We start from the raw sequence: 17555 nt of genomic DNA, 5'->3' as shown, positions 1-17555 counted from the left end.
CTCTCCTCATTCTCATGTTCCCTTCCCCTCTTTCTCTCTCCCTCTCTCTCTCTCTCACACACACACATAGTGTTTTTGAGAGAGAGAGAGAGAGAGAGAGAGTACAAACAAAAACAAAAACGCACACACACATACATAAACAAAGAATGCACACACACATTGAGAGAGAAAAAGAGAGAGAGAGCATGCATAAACAAAAAACGCACGCATTGAGAGAGGAAAAGAGAGAGAGAACATGCATAAACAAAAAACGCACACATTGAGAGAGGAAAAGAGAGAGAAAACATGCATACGATCCAAAAAAACGCACACACATTGAGAGAGAAAGAGAGAGAAACTAATTTAACGTCGTAGGAAACTAATTAAAATTAAAAGACCTAAAGATCTAGCCGACGAGGAGTTGAACTCAAGACCTATTATTCAAGAGGGAAATGGCATAATCAATCTATCATACTTGGCATGGGTGATAGAAAGGTTATACCATTTATCTCTTTTTATTGGCACACACATCCACACACGCGCACACACACAAGAAGAAGAGAGTTATAACGTCGTAGGAAACTATCTTAAAAGACGTTAAAGATTAGGTTATATGTAGACTTACATTAAATTAGATTTAGGTTTATTTTTAACTAGATTTACGTTTATTTAAGCTAGATTTAGATTTACGTTATATTAGATTAGATTTAGGTCTCCATAGACTGCGATGCCTGCATGAAGCGGGTGAAGAAAGCCCTCAATGGAATATAGGGTATTGCTTCCTTCACTCATGGTGGGCTCCGTCGATCCAAAAGTACTGGTGAAATGTCTTCAGAAGATAGGGAAGAAGGTGGATCTTCAGGGCGGCAAGAGTCACTACATCCCCGACACAATGACCATCTAGACAACCTCTAGTCATTAGACTTACGTTAAATTAGATTTAGCTTTATTTTTAGTTAGATTTACGTTTATTTAGATTTACGCTTATTTACGTTAGATCGAGTCCACGCAAGAATTACTTACGGTTTAGGGTTTAGAGTTAGACGAACAGTGAAAAGATCTACTGTGAAAAGATGTTAAGATGAAGTGAAGTGCTACAGCTAGAGAAGAGGCAAAGGGGTTTTGTCCACTACATGCAGTATCATGTAGACGTGGGTGTGTAGATTTCTTGTACCCACAAATATAGGTATTGACCAATAAAGACGAGATTATAACCCGGTGGTTCTGATCTCCGTGCACCTCTAGACCGAGGTGTGCGGGGATTGGACATGACTAGAGAATGTGAGGTAAAGAGAGAGAGAGAGAGAGAGAGAGAGAGAGAGAGAGAGAGAGAGAGAGAGAGAGAGAGAGAGAGAGAGAGAGAGAGAGAGAGAGAGAGAGAGAGAGAGAGATAAGATGAAGAATGCCAATAGAATATTAAATTTGTTGTCCAGGTTATAAGTCTTTTATCCTCATTATGAGTAGCGACGAGGATGTGGGACCGTCCAACCGAAACACCTATCTCTCAACGAGGGTCTTATGTCCTTGTAATCAATGCAAGCATGCTGTGCGACGGACAAGACGTGTTTCTTTGCAGCACGTTCGCGAATTTGGCGAGTTCGATCCATCTATTATAGATCGAGTTGTTGCCAATTATAACTCGTCGGACTCTGACGCTGGCCAACAAGCAGCAATCTTGCAACCCAATAGACGTGTTCGCAGGCGCTTTGGTAAAGCAGCATATGTGAGGCCACAAGATGTAGCCTCTGACAGCTCGGGGGATGATCATGCAGAGCACATTCCCAACGAGGCAATGTTTGAGCCCGAGATTGATGAAATGATCGAGACGATCATGGATTCAGAAAGGCTTATCTATGATGATATGAAAAGTGAAGCCGATACGCCATTGTATAATGGAGCACGTATGTCTAGATTGAAAGCACTCCTGGTTCTTCTCAACATGCAGGCAAAGTTTGGATGGAGTGACACTAGCGTCACAGCGCTTTTCAGGTGATCTATTACAATTAGTTTACTTTAATAGAACTCTAAATGTACAATGATCTGATAGATTTTTACACGACTGTATCATATTTTTATGTTGTGTAGATTGCTGAAAGAGCACATACTACCAGCTGACAATGTGATGCCAGATTCCCGAGATGAAGCAAGAAAGATTTTGCAAAACTTGGGGATGGATTACAATTCTATCCACGCTTGTCCTAATGACTGCATTCTTTTCAGAGGGGAATACACAGACATGGAGAAGTGTCCGAAATGTGATTCCGAAAGATATCGAGCAGATCTCCACGGGACAAAAATTCCACAAAAGGTTTTGCGACATTTTCCTCTGCTTCCTCGCATCAAGCATTTCTTCGAATGTAAGTCCATGGCCGCCCTAGCATCATGGCATGAGGAGAATAAATCTTCGGATGGTGTGCTACGAATTCCTGGAGATTGCGCAGCCTGGAAACATATAGATGGAACATGGTCGGATTTTGCCAGGGAAGCTCGAAATTTGCGCTTAGGCCTGGCTATGGATGGCGTAAATCCATTTGGTCAAAGATCAACATCTTACAGTGTATGGCCCGTTGTCATCGTCAACTACAACATTCCCCCGTGGTTGACTACGAAGAAGGGGCACCTATGGCTAAGCTTGATTGTGCCAGGGCGATATAAAGTGGGGAATATGGATGTGTATCTTCGTCCACTATTGGAAGAGCTACAACAATTGTGGATTGGCATAGAGGTGGTGGATATGAGCCGACACACAGGACGACAGAATGCTTTGATCAGAGGCATTCTAATGTGGACCATGCATGACTATCCCGGGCTAACAGAATGCTCAGGTGATCTATTGACACTCCTCACTCAGACACTGTAAATATTGTTTTTTCCCATAGTTGATCTATTATCATGTGTATACATGCAGGGCTTCAAACAAGCGGATATAGAGCATGTGTCACATGTGGACCTAGACTGAATGCACGTAGGGCACCCTCACGCAAAGTAAAAGAGGCCATTCTATCTTTGCGGACCCCCACTGGCGTAATGCACTCGCTCCGAACGTGTTTTACTAAAGAAGGAAAGCTTACCGGTTTGAAGTCACACGATTGGCATAAAATGTGTCAGGTACGTTCATAGTGGTCTTTAATATCATTGCATAAAATGTGGACTTTAATATCATTGCTGCACATACTTTACAGTTTATTTTACCGGTTTCCATTGAGGGATGTTTGTCTCTCGACATCCGTAACACAATCTACAAACTTGCAAAGCTGGTGCAATGGATCTCACAAAAGGAGATCAACGTAGACTCCATACCATTCGCCAAACTAAATGCTGCGGAGCTTGTGTGCATGTTTGAGAAACATTTTCCTACTACAATGCTAACCATTCAGGTGCATCTTCTTGTTCACATAGTTGATGAGGTGGAAATAGCTGGCACAGTTCATTCCAGATGGATGTTCTTCTTAGAGCGTTTCATGAAAACGCTTAAGGGATATGTGCGTCAAAAGGCACGTCCGGAGGGTAGCATGGCAGAAGGTTGGTTGGTATCAGAGTCCCTAGTGTACATTGGAGAGTGGCTAGATGGATTTGATAAATCCCGGGACACGCTATGGCGAACCATAGATGATGAGCGCATATCTGGGATTGTCATGTGCAATCTCGGTGTTGAGAAGAAGATGATGGAAGATCTAGAGGCTAAAATCAACCGATTTTGCATGCTTCACAATCCAGTGATGCAAAAGTGGATTTCACAATATGAGGATGCAAAGCAAGAGCGACAAAGGGCACGAATCGAGTGGAGACGCGGAAGACGACCACCGATGCACTATCCAGCGGTTCTGGAGAGCCTACCAACCTTCATGAGCTTAAGATGGTTGCACAACCAATTGAAAAGCGCACAACAATGCGGTGATGAAGTGACTGAAGAAGAGTGGGATTACTCTCGGGGTTGTGCGACCAAGGTAAGTTTGCAATGTACGACTAGCAAGTGACTTTATTTAATAACGTTTGAACGGCCACTCATAATCTTTGTTCGTTGTAGTATAAGTCATACACAGCAGCATGGTGTAAAGGTCGACATTTTAGGGTGGAACGAATCAACAAAAAGCGTTTTACTCAAGATTGTGGAATCATGGCAAAATTTGAACAGTCTAGTCGACGAAGTTCCTCTGATGCAGATCCTGTGGTGGCGGAACTCACTTACTTCGGCACGCTGCAAGAGATTTTGAGGATCGATTACAAAGGATTTTTTGTCGACTTGTTCGATGTGCAATGGTTCAAGATAATCATGGAGGGTCGCAACGCTACTGTGCGTAGAGGAGAGTCTGGTTTTCTTGAGGTGGATTCTACTAAGAAATGGACTGACCTAAGAGACACTTTCGTACTACCCGAGCATTGTGAACAAGTAAGTATGTAAATAGTTAACATCCCCCTTTTACAAGTTATGTGCTTGAAAGCTCTCATGTAAGTTATGTGGCTCTGGCAGGTAATATTTCATCCTACAAAGTCTACATCAAACTGGTGGTACGTCATAGAGGTATCCCCTCGTAGTGCAAGGACGTATGAAGGCTACCATGTGCCAATCACAACGACATCAATGGAGGAGATCAGAGAAGATGCTCAATCAGAAGCCGCTGCGGTGGTGCCAGACGAGCATCAAGATGCTACTACTCTATATGGGGTGCATGCAGAGGAGCTACAAAATGAAACAGAGGATATGTGTTTAAACGGAGAGCTCTATATAGATATAGGAAGTTATGCTGAGTTATGCGAGGATGAGAGAGAGATCTCTTAAAGCCACAAATATTGTATTTGAACAATTTTTCTCCGTGTTGTAAAAGCTCTGGCTCTCTAAGTACCTTCCATGGTGTAATACGCTCTTTTCTACTCGCGCTCACATCTTTTGATTGAAAATTCTGAGTTTTCGACTTGCCTCTTCTATCACTCGATTCATTGCGTCATTGTATTTATATGCGTCATTACGTCATTGTATTTAATGGTCTTTGCGTCATTGTCTACTCTATTCATTCAATATTAAGTTTAAATATTCGTGTGTTTAATGCAGGTATGGATGATGAGGAGTTTCTTTCTTCTTTGTCACCGCAGCAGAGACAGTGGTACGTGGAGCGTCATCGCTCTGGCGCATCATCGCGCGTTCCTACACCATCCGCATCTCCCTCTCTTTCGGAGCATTCGGCGCGCTCCGAAGCCTCGGTGTCGACGAGACGAGCTTCACACTCGTCTAGACACCGGCGCTCTAGTGGTGGCGGTGGCGGTTGTTGTGGGGATTCCGCCACCGATGCCTCCACACCGCCTCGTGTTCGACGAGGCTCTTTACCCTCCCCTTCTTTGCCCGCCCCCACACCAGCCACAGCATCGCCATCTACGCCAGGTTTTGCACGGCTGACTGTTCCTAGAAGCTACACACCTCTACCTACTCCGCCAGGAGCCACCCCACTCGACACTCCTCGCTTCAGGGCCCAGACGCCGGTGGAGACACCTGACGTCCGTACCCCCATCGACACGCCGCTAGAGACCCCTGCCGGGACACCCAGGTTCACGCGTCATCGGCCAGAGGGCTTGCCTTACTCCGTCGATATCAGCGGCGGCATCATCATGGATGATGACGGCAAGAAGGTGATCTCGCGCATGCGTGGTCTTTGCTCTCAGCTGTTTAGACACTACATACTAAACAAATGGAGTGAAGTACCAAGTGATTTAAAAAACAGAGTCATCAGCATACTTCATGATGAGTTTCCCGTTCCAACACGGGATCAGCGCTTCAATGAAGACCTATTGAAGATTCGAATGCGCGAATACTGCAAACACAAGCGTTCCGAAGTGAAAAAAGCAATCAAGAATGGGTGGAACAGGCCAGATTGGCTGGCCAAAGAAGATTGGAAGAATGCGAAGAAAGAAGCGCGCGAGAATCCCGACAAGTGGAAGCAACAAAAGGATGCAGCCATAGCATGAGTAGAGGCAGGGAGCTCGCACCACTTGGGGAGCGGTGGATGGGCATCATTTGAGGCCGATTTTGTAAGTCTTTTCACATTGCTCTTTATGCATGTTCGATAGTTTAGGGTTTATGAGTTTTTTAGTTCTAACATAATGAAATCTTTGTATGTTTTGACAGTGGTCGATGACAGGACGTGATCCCACACCGTACGAGCGCGAGTACGCAGGCAGGAAGGGCTTAAACGCCTTGATGGACATTCTCAGTTCTCGCGGCGGCATGGTTAGTATTAGGGTTTACTCTTTTTTATTTTTTGTATTGTTTTATAAATGTCGTTATATGTTTATACTTACTGAAAGCTGTCTTATTGTCTTTTTTTGCAGAATCCGACAGATACGCCGCTTGGACGCGATGAGACGTCTGACTAGACGACGTCAGTTTAGCCGTAGCTAGATAGCATTAGTTTATGGTTTCTCATAGCTTATGTATCATGAGACGGATTTTATACGTCTTTTTGAACCATGTATATTATTACATTTGTCACCGCAGTTCCTTTTGCCAATCAATTCTTTATGCCAATGATGTTGTACAATTGTCATTATTACATTTGCCAATCAATTCATTTTGCCTATGATGTGTACAATTTTGCAAACAATGCGTCTTGTGGGTGACTATTTTGGGTCTATTATCTACCTTTGCACTTTTTTTAAAAAGTGAATCAAGTACAATATGGTTGATGGGTGGCAGGGCACTGCCACCAAAAAAAAAATCTCTCGGGCGTCTCTATAAGCGTCGCTATTTATGGCTCTGTAGCGTCGCTATGAGCATCGCTATAGTCTTCTGTGTAAACGTCGCTATATGCGTCGCTATATAGCGACGCTCATAGCGATGCATATAGCGACGCCTATAGCGACGCTCGTAGCGACGGTTTTAGCGACGCCGGGGGTTATAAAAACCCAATGTATTTCCGTCGCTAACAGCGTCACAAGAGCACACAACCTCTTGTAGTGAGCCAAGAAGCGGTCTGGTTGGTTTGCTTATGAGAATTACTCATGCAATTTTGTGCATGAGTTTGCATTTCTCTAATGAGAAACGACTCCCCAGCCCCATGAGCTTGTCATTGCCAATGAATTTGTGGACGAAGCTAAATGCCCATCAATAAAACCAAGATGGGGTAACGGGAAACCAATTGAAATCAAATCAAAAAATCGATCACTAGTGGAAGGGTGCAAAAAACTAAAAACACTACTTGCAAACTGGAATTATTTTTAGAAATTGGTATTGTCATGGTAGCACAATACATCGGGGTCTGTGTGTGTGTGTGTGTGTGTGTGTGTGACAAAAGTGGTGAATACTCAATAGATCTCAATCATCTGTAGGGAAGAGGCCATTTACAAACATAGTACCATCAATTGTGATAACTTGTGTATAGGTACATACTTTACAGACAGAGTACCATCAATTGTGATAACTTGTGCATAGGTATATACTGGTACAACCTTTATTATGTTCATTACTTCATGGGATATTCATTACTAGTACAACCTTTATTATATTCATTACTTCATGGGTGAAGGGGATCAGGGAACACCACAGACGGAGAGTGAGAGAGAGAGAAGGAGACACGCACACAATGTGGGTGGGGAGACTATGAAGTGGCAGCCCCCTATACACTTATGCTATGTGTAAGGTATACAAGTCAGTGGGCGCCAAGACTCTGGGCGGCCGGGCAAGGAACAAACGCCTATACCCCAACAACCTCCCACTTAAAGGCGACTGTGACTTTAAGCAAGAGAACCTAGTCTAAAGACTACAAAAGGTGAGAGAAAACCGCTCTCAACCGATGCCCACTGGCTGGCTGTGATCGTGTGCATCCGGATGTCCTGCTCCCGTGTAAGTCCATACACCACCAGACGTACCGCACACATACTTCAAGTATGTACGCAATACCTACATATCTCCCTCGTGCACTATGCCATCATCAGTCAACAAACAACTGATAACCCCAACTGCAAATGCTCCCACTGCAGCTACGATATCCGGTCTCAAGATCAACATCTCATACATGAGACCACCGAATGCCGATGCAATGCTAGCGGGCCCTGCTAGCTCTACGGAGCATGCATCAACATATATATCCCTGGCAATAGGCATCTCTGACTGACAAGGCGTGTCCCCTTCTTTTGAAAGTGCGCGCGCGGACGCGATTTTGGGAATGAAACTGGCTCTACGCTGTCGTCGTGACTGTGCACACACGCGCTCCCTCCACACCTACGCTTTGATACCAATTGAAGGGGATTAGGGAACACCACAGACGGAGAGTGAGAGAGAGAGAAGGAGACACACACACAATGTGGGTGGGGAGACTATGAAGTGGCAGCCCCCTATACACTTATGCTATGTATAAGGTATACAAGTCAGTGGGTGCCCAGACTCTGGGCGGCCATGCAAGGCACAGACGCCTATACCCCAACAATGGGATACCTCCAGCCTTTATTACATTCATTACTTCATGGGATACCTCCTCCGATCCCATCCTCAAATTTCAATGCTAGGACTGATCTGAATCATCTGTAGTAAAAGGTGGATGAGGGATTTGAACTCACAACATCCACATGAACGCCTCAAGTGCAACGCACCTAGCCAACCTGTCATCCAGTCATTGTTGCTATCTCAGGCAATCCACAAACACAAAAAAAGGTTTTACCTGATTTGCATCCATAGCCCCCATCGTCCACCCTCCCATCTCCCCCCCTTCCTCCTCTCCTCTCTCTCTCTCTCTCTCTCTCTCTCTCTCTCTCTCTCTCTCTCTCTCTCTCTCTCTCTCTCTCTCTCTCTCTCTCTCTCTCTCTCTCTCTCCCCCCCCCTCCGCGGGCTGTAGTCGAGACCTCTAGTTTGGCTTTATTCCACCTACATTTGCCAAGATTCACCATGACTTCCTTTTTCGTGAATCATGGGCACATACCACTTGTGTCTGACCAGAGAGCCATAATGTTTACTCGAATGCCATCCAGTGACTAGAGGAACCCATGGAATTGGGTTGGCAATAGTTGAAGAGCTAGGGAGTCTTGGAGCGAGTGTATACACATGTGCATGATCAGAAGAAGATCTTAATATAAACTGCCTTAAAGAGTGGGAAGCTGCTGGTTTCAATGTTAAGGGATCCACCTCTGATGCTTCATCTCGGGAGCAGACGGAGGCCTTATTTCGTGATGTTTCCTCAACCTTCAATGGAAAGCTCAATGTTCTGGTGAATAATGTGGGCACAAATATAAGAAAGCCTACTGTGGAGTCCTCTTCTAAAAGCATCGGGAAAGGAAAATGTTGTTTTTGTTTCATCAGTAGCAGCCTCCACGTGTTGTTGCAATTCGAATGGCGTCTAGCCCTTCAGCCACCATCTTGCAAAAAACGAAGATCTACTCTCGCCACTCATACTGCTTCACCTGCCCAAAATTGAGGGGTGAGGATTATTGTACGAGCATGCCCTAGAAACTATCTCTCTCTCTCTCTCTCTCTCTCTCTCTCTCTCTCTCTCTCTCTACACATGGAGACACAGAGTGCAATTATTTTTAGAAATTGGCATTGTCATGGTAAAGCAACATGGACTGGAATGGCCAAGAAGTGGACACATAGGATGCCGATGGGGAGCAATAGAAACCCCAGGCATCCCATCGCACTCCGGCATGCGCTCTCTGCAACAAGTAGCACTAGAGCCTTCGTTCAAAAGTAGCTTTGCATTGGCCGATGGTTCATTGTGAGATATATGGAGCAATATAAACCCTATTTCTAAAATAGCTTTGGATTGGCAATGAGTACATATATTGCACACCGGCGTGTACTCGTCCAGGAACCTATAGGAAGTATCCTAGTCCAACTCTCTTGAAATTCTATAGCGAGCAAGGTTGTCATCACGCTGCATGCCATCATGATGCTATTAAGCGAGCTAGGGCCGTCAAGCTGTGTTGTGAGTTAGGCACCATCAAGACCTTAGTCACTTCCTACTATAGCTACCGCACGCCGACGTGCACACAACCCTCAATAAATAAACCCATGCGCAAAGCAAAGCCGTTTGCTCTCTCACAAACCTTGCCCATTACCCACTAAGAGAAAAGTCTAGCAAAACTGTGTGGGAGAGGAGAAACTGATGAGTTTTCCTTTCTTGTTGCAAGCATCTACTTATATTGGTAGCTTAAGTTACAACAAACTACGTATATTGTCCCAACAGTTTCATCTCCGATTGACACATAATATGGATGAGGTTCCCTAAAATTGTAGGTTTATTTCACTTCCAAAGTATATTTTTAAAGGTAAATTTAAAATTTTGAAGGTGGGATTACACAAAACCTAGGTTTTTTGCGAGCACTAGCTAGTTAGCTCCCAATGATACCAAGCTAAACTGCGTGTGAAGCACGCCGGCGTTCGGTCCTTGCTGCTGCAGGAAATGACGCAGGGCAAAGTTTGCTACCCGTCCTCACTACAGAGTTCTAGTGCAAGGAGTTCCATGGCTCAAAGTTTCACAGCTTTGTTTTGCACACTCGGAGGTCCACACTCCGGCGTGCGACAGGAAAGCTCATAGTACAGAACTCGTGGAGACGAATGGTTTGGAAAGCAAGCTGCCTGCTATTGCATGGGATTTGAATTTGAAGGCTTATATACGTATAACCTTCTTCTCTTATGGATAGTTAATAATTAGTGGTGATGGTCGTTTACAGGAGGAGTATGGAAACCTGATCTCTTTGGAGCACCGAATTTGCTCTTGAATATTGCATTAAAAAAATAGCTTGAAGGCTGCAGAAGAGGGAGCATTGCAAGGCCCTATGATCCCGTAGAAACATTCATTTCTATGGGCAAGGTAACTTATACAAGTGCAGGAGTAGGAAGGATTGCATCTAATAATTATGGAGCAAGGATTTTGCCAAGTGCATGCAATGGTGATAAAACTTTAGTATGTGATATTAATGATCATGTCTCTATTAATGGTTATAATAAAAACCTGCTTGCAACTACAATAGGGCAACCGATATTATCAGGTTTCAATGCATTCAGTTATGACAATAAAGATTTCTGCATATCTGGCATAAGCATGCCATTGGTAGGAAGCAGGATGATTCCCACTCCTAGCTTGAATTCTATTGGGGAGGTCTTTTCCAATCCAATGAATACAGCAGCTGATTTTGGTCATAGAGTGCGTCACCAAATCTTTCTTTTGGAGCAGGTGTAACAAGTTTTCAAAATTCAAAGGGACGGTTTGCTCAGGAATAACACAGAGCTGTCGAATTGTCTTCAGATTATCAGGCTGATCATATATTCACAAATGCTCGATCGACCCTGAATGGCCCTCTACATAATCCAAGTATAAAGCCATATTTTGGTCATGCAGCTTCCCATTTTTCTCTTTTTGTTGACCAATCATTGTCACAACAACAGTATCATAAGCACTTGAAAGATTCAAAAAGCTTATACATACGTTTGTTTTGGGATCACTTGAAAGTGAAAATTTTGCTAGCTGCACATAGTGCATCTGTCTCGTATTGGGCACCCAGTGATCACACATATCCCACAGTTCTAGCTACTGGCACTTCTAGATTCATTTTAGCATCTCTTTTTTATAACCAGACACAATATCAGATTCACCAATTTTTGTAACGATTTGGTCTCATAGGTCATTTTGGCGACGCTATTATATCAATTCCTTTCATTTCTCTCTCTCTCTCTCTCTCTCTCTCTCTCTCTCTCTTCACTCAGACACTAGATAGAGGAGCAGTAGCCATTGCAAAGCTCAACTCATACTCACACCCATTGTACTCTCATTGATCGGGCACTGGAGCTAGGGAGATTGAGACACCTGCAACTAAGGAGAGGAGCTTCACAGCATTGGCAAAGACTGCAACAGATGATTCAAGCCATACTATCTTGAGATCCAAAGTACATATGAGGAAGACTCATGACCCATCTTCTTACACTAGAAACCCATTGTATCACACATACCCCACATAGTTCCAGCTAGTAGCACTCCTAGATTCATTTTAGCATCTCTTTTTTGTACTTAGACAAGGAATCAGATTCACCAGTTTGTAATGGTTTGGTCTCATATATCATTTTGGCCACTTGAAGACGTTAATATCTCATTTCACTAATGGGGTTTGCTATTTAATTCCTTTTTAATTCCACTTTAAGTGGCATGGATTGAATAATTCACCTTATCACCTACTCTCTCTCTTTGTGTGTGTGTGTGTGTGTGTGTGTGTGTGTTTGTGTTTGAGAGAAGGAGATACTTCTATCATTCATTTTTACAATCCTTGGGTGGAGCGCATCCAAATGTATAGCAATAGTTTAATTGTCTCATGCTGTAATAGTTTTGTAGTGTAGGGTGTTTTGTTGTGAACTATTGCAGAGCTACTATGTGGCCTAAAGTGTGTATCTATGTAAGAACAAGTTTTTGGAGTTAGTTTTATTGAGAGGTTCTTGGGTTTAGTGTTAATGCTTCATTGCTAGTACATTTCGCATATGCGTTTTGACTATGTATTGATTTGTGTGTGAAGGCATTAAAGTAAGAGTATGATTTGAGAATATTTGAGATACAAAAAGTTTACTTTGCTACACTATCCTCTACATAGTAACTATTGAGGTCTTGATTTAGTCTTTTTCACTGTATATGCTCTCTTGGTTTCTTGCCCGCTCGAAAGTCCTTGCTCGAGGATTGGGATTCCTCATTTGGTGGCATTCTCTCAAGCGCTTTGTGCTCACATAGGCCGCATGTGAGTGCCCTATTCATTTCTTTTTCTACATACACACACAAACACATATAATCACACATAAACACGTAAATAAATACAAATGCACATATATTTACACATAATTAAACACACTACGTGCACACACACACATTTTTAAAAATATAAAAAAAATTAACTTCATTATTTTTAAATTTTGACTAAATGTTATCATTCACAAATAAACATATTGAAATTTGGTAATAAAAAATATTTATTTATAAAAATTATTGAGCTATTTTTTATGTAGATTAATTTATAATGTTTTTTTAAATGCAAGTTTATATAAAATTTATGTTGTACTTTTAAGTTGTGACATGCCGTAGGTGTTGTAAATGTTAGTGTTAGAACATAGTCTTAATACGTCTTTAATTTGACCATCTTAATACGTTTGGCCGTCTTAATACTTTTAGGTTAGATTATTAGAGTTAGCGGTTTAGGTTTAGGTTTAGATTTATGTTACAGTGTTAGGTTTAGATTTAATTATTAGGGTTTTGGCTGTCTTAATACATTTAGGTTAGATTATTAGGGTTGGTGACTTAGGTTTAGGTTTAGGTTATAGTGTTAGGTTAAGGATTAATTATTAGGGTTTGGTCAATCTTAATATGTTTAGATTAGATTATTAGGGTTAACAGCTTTTGGTTTGGCTGCTAGTAGTTGACGATGTGTATTATATTGCTTAAGGTAAAGTAGCGTTTGCTTTGCCACGGAGTTTGGCTTGGTAAAGGCGGTTAGGGTTGGCCATATAAAGACACTTTAAACCGATTTAGGAAAAAAATAGTTCGGCCATTTCAGAGTGTAGTGTTTGGCCACTTAAGGCTAGCTGCTTTGGTTTTACTTCGTCGCACTTGGCTGTTTCAGGCCGCTTAGGGGTAGCCACTTAGGACTAGCCGCTGAAGGTTAGCGGCTTTTGATTTGGCCACTCTAAATAGGCTTAGTGTTGCATTAGTTTATCCATGTCAAAAAGAGGAGGAAGATGATGAAAATGAAGAAGAGGATGACCTCTTTCTCACCTTTTTCATATTTTGATTCCTCTCTTCCCTTTTGGAGTGACGAGTGAAAGGACTATAGGGTGATCTTTTCCTCTTGGGAGGAATTGGAGATCGCCGGGATGTCCGTCTTCGTGAAGCCACATCTCCATAACAATTTGGAGATTCACTTCTTTCTCATTCATTGGATTCCTCTCTTCTCTTATCGAAGATATTCTTCTTTTGGAAGTCTCAACAAGAGGCTTCCTGAAATCCCATAAGTATGAAGTTGTGAGTTACTTCGTCTTGCAATGCAGTTTGCCCATAGCTTGTTGCAACCTAGTAACAAGATAGTTCACAAACATTGGGGCATCATCAGTAGCACCTTCATGTGCAAAATCAAAGTTGTCAATATTCAATCTATTCTCTTTATTATTGTCAGCCATGCTAACTAAACTTATGTATATGCTACTTTGTGCTTTGGTATCCTCAAAAACCTTAGTTGCTACTCTTCTTTACTTTTGAAAATTAGCTCTCAAGCAGCCACACCCGTGGTTTAGAGATTGTTGATTGCAAAGAGTAGTGGAGAGGGTCTAACATTCCTCGGTTGATTATGGTTCCTATTGAGCTCACTATAGTAGCTCAATAATAGTTAAGCCAAAGGCAAGCCCTGAAAGACTCCATTATTAAGTCTATAGTTCCCAATGGTGTACCCCAAACTAAGTCCTTTTCAACCAAGCTAATAGATCCCTATCCCACTTACCCTCTTGAAATGAACAGGTCCAACCTTTCCTGGACAACTTAAGGACCACTCTTCTTAAGCAAGAAAAGAGAAACCAATATCTCTAATACCAATGTAATGGAATATGGCTATGACATTGATTATATTGGAAAATAACAATATTGTGCACTTACTTTAAGAGAATTCTCAAATAGCATAAGAAGAGTACTTGATTAAAGATAGAAAAATGAACATTACACCTAATTAGCTTGGCATGAACCGGATTTACTTGGAGCCGGTCCCCCCTCCAAAAGGCTTTTGTATTATAGATTCTCCCATGAAGAAAGACTTGGTACAATACAACTTCTCAAGCTTGGAGAAGGAGATGGGGTTCTTTCTCAACACACAATGAGAATGAACATGTGTGTGTGTGTGTGTGGGAGAGAGAATATACCCTCAAGTATATCCCCTTCTTGCTTTGGTCAACCTCCTCTTCTATTTCAAGCTTGTCATTGATTGGACCTCACCAAGCCTAGCCAATCACATGCTTTAGTCATATCAAGAAACAAGGGTAGCATTTGGACAAGTTTCCTCCTTTCCCCTTTGAGAGAGACGGTTTGAATAAAGCTAGGATAAAAATATATATAAACTAAATTCTCATTGGACCCCTTTAGAAGCCATCCAATAGGTTTTAGGCACAACATGAGGTCAGCATGTGTAGGTTCTTGACATGTGTCCTTGTTGACTCTTAAGTCTTGACTTGCCTTGAGAGTGTGTGTGAGTATTCTCTCTTGCTCCTATTTCTAGGGCTCACCCCCCCTTGTGTAGGGATCCCATTGAATTTAAGCACCTCAAGCACCTTAGCCCTCAAGCATGACAAGCACCTCAAGCACCTTCATCATAAAGCACGACAAGAACCTCAAGTACCTTAGTCTCAGCAAGCACGAAAACCACCTCAAGCACCTTAGTCTTAGCAAGCATGACAAGCACCTCAAGTTTGGGCAAGGTTCCCACTTCAAGGTCATCCCTAGCTTTCCTAAGGTCATAGGCCTAAGGAGTTTTAACACTAACCTTTGGAGGTATTTAATTAAGCTAACCCTAAGGTCTTTTAAGCTCCACTATCTGGTCATTGCTCTTTGATAGACCATCTCCCTTTTGGAACCGTTGGTACAGCTGAAGATGGTCGACCTATGGAAGTGCAAGAAGCCTAGGCATGGCAGTTTTTGATGGTGTTTTTGATGGGCTTGTGATGCTGAGGTGTTTATGTGTGAGCATGTGTGGTCGGTGATGCTCAAAGGAGAGCCTGGTAGTAGAGTTTTACAGAAAAGTGTGTGTGTGTGTGTGAATTTCTGTGTGGTTAGGGGTGCCGAATATTCCTTGGGCTATAGAGAGGCAAGCTTGGAGTGTGTTGGGTTTGTTCCCCCTTTCCATCAGTGGTGCCCCCATGGAGGATCTACTGATTGCTCCTCGGTGAAGTCCTACAGCTTGAAGATGATTGAAGATTGCAGTCCGCTAGTTTTCACTGGCGAGGAAGATGCAAAAGATTGGATATGCGATCTAGAGTTGTATATGATGTCACTACAGATAATGACCAACAAAGCAAAGCTTAGAGGTTTGTCATAGGTGATGCAGGGCAAAGCAAAGGCCTGGCTCAACAATTTGAAGGTTGCCGATAGGTAGTCATGGTCGAGGGTTCGAGCCTATTTTGTCCGAGATTTCAAGACGAAAGTATCAAAGACTCAATCGGATTCTTGATAAAGAAGTCTCCTATGATGAAGATTTAAAAGGCTCCGCTAGTAGCAGGTATGAATGTGATGACGAAGATGCTTGGAGTGATTCAAGCTCTAGTTATGTGGAGGATTTTGCGGCTTATGACAAAGATTGGAAAGCCATGCTTGACTTCGCCTACCATGCAGAAGTGCAAGACATTGAAGACCTAGTAAACAAAAGCGATCTGCTATCTACATCAAGTTCAAGTTAAGGTGAAGTAGAGGTATGCCAAGATGCTTTATCTATGCAAGGGGTGGGGCAACTTTGCCTTGACCAGCATGTCGAGGTGCACTATAGGGTTCTAGAGTTGGTGTGTAGCCGTAGAGAGATAGCTGCGACAATTGACGTTGTGGAGACAGGTATATGTGCAGCTTGTGAGAGCGGGATCACATGCAAAGAGGAGGGTACTATCAACCTTGCAGGTGATGAAGTGTGGGATCAATTTTTGTCTTGCTTGTCCAATGATGTGGTGATCGAGCAAGTGTTTGAAGAGCAGGTAGCTAAGGCTGATGGTCAAGAGTTGATGGTCAAGCAATCTAGCTCGCTCTCGCGTGAAGTGCAGGTTGAAGGGGTAGTAGCCCATGCTCTAGTGGCTAAAGAGCGAGTAGGGGCAAAAAACAAGGTGTTGAAGGTATGTGCTACGCTCTTGATGAAGGTGTTATTGCAGGTAGCTTTCTACGAAGCTCTCCACCATTTGCAAAGCTCTGTGCATGTGGGATCTGTTATGGAGAGCCCTCTAGCAAAGGGAGAAATGATTGCACATGATGCAATTGCTTCAAATGTGGGTGTATACGCTCATTTTGGGTATGGAGTTGGCGTATGGATATAGATCGTTGAAGATCGATGCTATGCCAAACTGCATGAGAGGCTTGTTTTTGGGTTTACAGGCACAAAAAAATGCTTGGTTATGCATGTACTGCAGACAGATGGCTATGCTCAATGCCATGTATTTGATCCTGGCAGAGTTGGCATCACAGTTGGGAGAGCCTATGGCTTTCCATTTGATCCGGGGGGATTCTACAGCTGATAAAATCTCTCTCTATCTATCTACTGTTTATGTACATACTAAGTATCAATTTTCTAATATGTACTCATCTCTTCTCTAAATAATGATATGGTTGAGCATGAATGCTCAACGAGGGGTTGGGCAATGATGGTACAACTGAAGATGGTAGACCTATGGAAATGCAAGAAGCCCAGGCATGGCAGTTTGCAGGTAAATGACAGGGACATTGAGCGAGTGTTTGATACAGCCAGGTGACAGGTACACAGAGATGGAGCATTCTCTAGTCGAAACTGCAAGTGTTTTTTGCTAACACAAGTGACAGGAGCAAATGTTGATATCGCAAGATTGGGAGCGAGACAAGGGATGCTAGATATAGGTGCTATGAGGTTTATGATATGGG

At 42.9% G+C, this 17555-nt stretch overlaps 1 pseudogene; it reads left to right on the top strand.

Annotated features, from left to right (window-relative positions):
* The first annotated feature begins 16184 nt into the window (after positions 1 to 16184).
* On the top strand, positions 16185 to 17176 carry LOC147462806 (uncharacterized; annotated as a pseudogene).
* Positions 17177 to 17555: the final 379 nt, after the last annotated feature.

Source organism: Adiantum capillus-veneris, chromosome 2 (genome assembly GCF_014529385.1).
Source record: "Adiantum capillus-veneris isolate H3 chromosome 2, ASM1452938v2, whole genome shotgun sequence".
NCBI classification, from domain to species: domain Eukaryota; kingdom Viridiplantae; phylum Streptophyta; class Polypodiopsida; order Polypodiales; family Pteridaceae; genus Adiantum; species Adiantum capillus-veneris.
Note: the sequence above shows the minus strand (reverse complement) of the source record. Positions and strands in the feature narration are given on the sequence as shown.